The sequence below is a fragment of the Rhipicephalus sanguineus genome, chromosome 7, assembly GCF_013339695.2.
Source record: "Rhipicephalus sanguineus isolate Rsan-2018 chromosome 7, BIME_Rsan_1.4, whole genome shotgun sequence".
NCBI classification, from domain to species: domain Eukaryota; kingdom Metazoa; phylum Arthropoda; class Arachnida; order Ixodida; family Ixodidae; genus Rhipicephalus; species Rhipicephalus sanguineus.
Genome location: NC_051182.1, coordinates 61,118,081 through 61,121,021, shown reverse-complemented (window position 1 = coordinate 61,121,021; position 2,941 = coordinate 61,118,081). Strand labels below are relative to the sequence as shown.

At 45.6% G+C, this 2,941-nt stretch overlaps 1 pseudogene; it reads left to right on the top strand.

The window, feature by feature from the left end:
* Positions 1 to 984: 984 nt before the first annotated feature.
* On the top strand, positions 985 to 2,208 carry LOC125759112 (piggyBac transposable element-derived protein 3-like; annotated as a pseudogene).
* The last annotated feature ends 733 nt before the right edge of the window (positions 2,209 to 2,941 follow it).

The window sequence follows — 2,941 nt, the reverse complement described above, 5'->3', positions numbered from 1 at the left end:
ATAAAGAACAAAAATAAATAATGGGGGAAAAATAAGGTCATTCTGCCTTAAGAGGCAGAGAGATGGACAGTGAATTTATATTGTTTTGGTATAATAACATAGATTTAATCAATGTAGATAAGGTAATAGGCCAACATGAAACAAGGAAGCTTTTTTATTTCGTCGAGCCTGGTGGCAGACATGTCACCGCCCCGTTTTAAAGGGGACGCTCATAGCATCCATCCATCCATGCTCTCGCAGTACAGACGAGTATGGCGGCATCACGGAAAGAAAGCGCGCGCAAGCGACCAGGTGAGTTTAACTTTTTTTCATTCAATAAATACTACATATGTCTTCTTAAATATTGTATATTAACGTTCAGGATATATTAGAGAAGGAGCATGGAAAGTTTCGGCCTGTTCCTACGTCTTGCCTTAGAGATAGCGCAACTTATTTACAACTGTACCCAATTGGGTACTTCAGGTCATTACGTTGAAAATAAATTTGATTCTGTTGATTGTTACAGGCAAGTTACTCAGCGATGAGGAGATTCAAGAGCTACTCTTTCAGAGCGACATTGACTTGTCTGATGAAGACGACATTCTGGATGAGCCACGCAGCAGCAGTGAATGCTCAGGTAGCAGCAGTGACGACGATGACGAAGTTGAAGATGACACGCCAGCTAGCCACAAAGTTCAAGGTCGTGGCCCCATTTGGAAAGCGACAGAGTGCGTGCTCCGTTTCAGTTATTTGTTTTGAAGATAACAGCATTATTTGACTGCAGCCTATTGAGTTTACCTTGTGACTGGTACTTTTTATTGCAGCTTCCCTCTCAGGTGCACTTCGGACTCTGCGCCGTGCCAAGTCCACTCAAGGTTTCCCATGTCTCCGTTTGCCTACTTTGCGAAGTATTTTCCAGAACCCTTTTGGAAGCTCTGCGCAGAACAAACAAATCTCTGTTCTGTTCAGATGCGTGACCACAGGTCAGTGCGAACGTCACCGGCAGAAATGAAAAAAACTTGCCGGAATACACATGCTAATGGGCCTTCTCGGACTCCCAAGAGCAAGACTCTACTGGTCCCGCATATCGGCTGTGCCTCTTGTCACAGGAAACATGACACGCGACCGATTCTTCGAGTTACGCCGTATGCTGCACTTCGTGGACCTCAGCCAAACAACCGATGCACAAACTGAAAACAAGTTGTTCAGAGCGGAACCCATCATCGAGTCATTTCGAAAAGCGTGCCTCGAGCTACCGCGTCCAAAAGCAGTATCTGTCGACGAACAAATGATTCCATTCAGCGGACGTTGTCCTGCCCGACAATACGTGCCCAGTAAACCAAATCCCGTCGGCCTTAAGAACTTTGTTTTGACGAGTTCTGATGGACTTGTCTTAGATTTCGGCATCTACACAGGTAAAGGAACTGTTCCTGAAGCCGATACGAAAGAACTTGGTCTTGGCGGGGCAATAGTGAAGCGTCTTCTGCATACAGTGCCGGAAGAACAACCAGTTCATGTGTTCACAGACCTTTTTTTACAGGTTTGAAGTTCGCCGAATACCTTCTCCGAAGGAATGCACATCTTACCGGTACAATTATGGCAAACAGAACTGGAGGTGCGGCATCAAAGCTTCCAAACGAAAAGAACATGAAACGAGGCGAATCATGCTGCGTTGTCCGCAGTGATGGAGAAATGTGTCTCACGAAGTGGAACGATCGAAACTCAGTCATGATTCTTTCGACTGCCTGCGGCATCACTCCAGAAGGCACTTGCAGAAGATGGTCGAAGGAAGAGAGGAAGAAAGTAGATATGCCGCAGCCGCACTGCATCAAAATATACAACGAAAACATGGGCGGTGTTGATCTTGCGGACAGATACGTGCCCTATTACAGGACAAAAATACGTACGAAGAAGTGGACCATTAGGGTATTTGCCCACTTTCTAGACCTAGCGGTCGCAAATGCCTGGATTGAATACAGGAATGACTGCAAACTCATGGACGTTGCAGCAAAAGATATTCTCGATCAATTCGAGTTTAAGAACCGAGTTGCGGAAACGCTAATTCGCGCCCACGTCGACGAAATGCAAGAAGCCGTAAACGAAGTAGAGCAGGATCTTGAAATTGGCGAGACTGCTGCACTCCCTAAACGTGCCAAGGTGACTTCCATGCCGCCAAGTGAGGTCCGATTGGACAAGTACGGGTATTTTCCAGAGCGTGTGCCCTTATAGTCTCAGATGAGATGCGGCAATCAAGGTTGCAGCGGAAAAACACGCGTTAGGTGCACTAAATGTGACCTGTTTCTTTGCCTTCTCAACATAAACTGCTTTCTTGACTTTCACTCATGTTAGGCCTGTTGTACACAAATGGGTACAGCTAATTTCTCGTCTGAAATTACAGTTTTCGTTATTTCTTCCGAAAAGTGTTTCGGGGCTTTGAAATGGTTGCAATAAAGAGTTTATAACAGTTTACCCTGCCTAGTTTTCTCTCAGGTCTGAAGAGGATAGGAGCAAAAAAATGCCAGGCCTGAGCGGATAGCGCAGCACAGTCACAGCGAAAGCTGGAAGAGCGGCATTTCTAGATCCCGTTATAAACTCTCTTGTGGCTATTAATACAAGTACAGTAGCAACGTGCTCATCACACCACAAATCATAATTTTTGTGAAGTTAGGAAGCACCCACCACGACATTATTCGTCATTTTGCGGAGAAGCGAGGTACCATCTGTAAGGCATTATGCACACTTTTTTGGTGTTGTGCCTGATGACGATGAAGAATTATTTCAGAGCCCCTTGTAATGGGTTGGAAGCATCCAACAGCCCACTCGTTGCGCAATTCGCATTGTGTGACGCCTGGTTACAGAATTCGCGTTGTGTGGTGCGTGGTTGTTATTTCACTCTTCTACCACACTAAATTACATATGTTAATGTGGTTCCTTCTGGACATGAAGCCTGTATAGCGCCTTC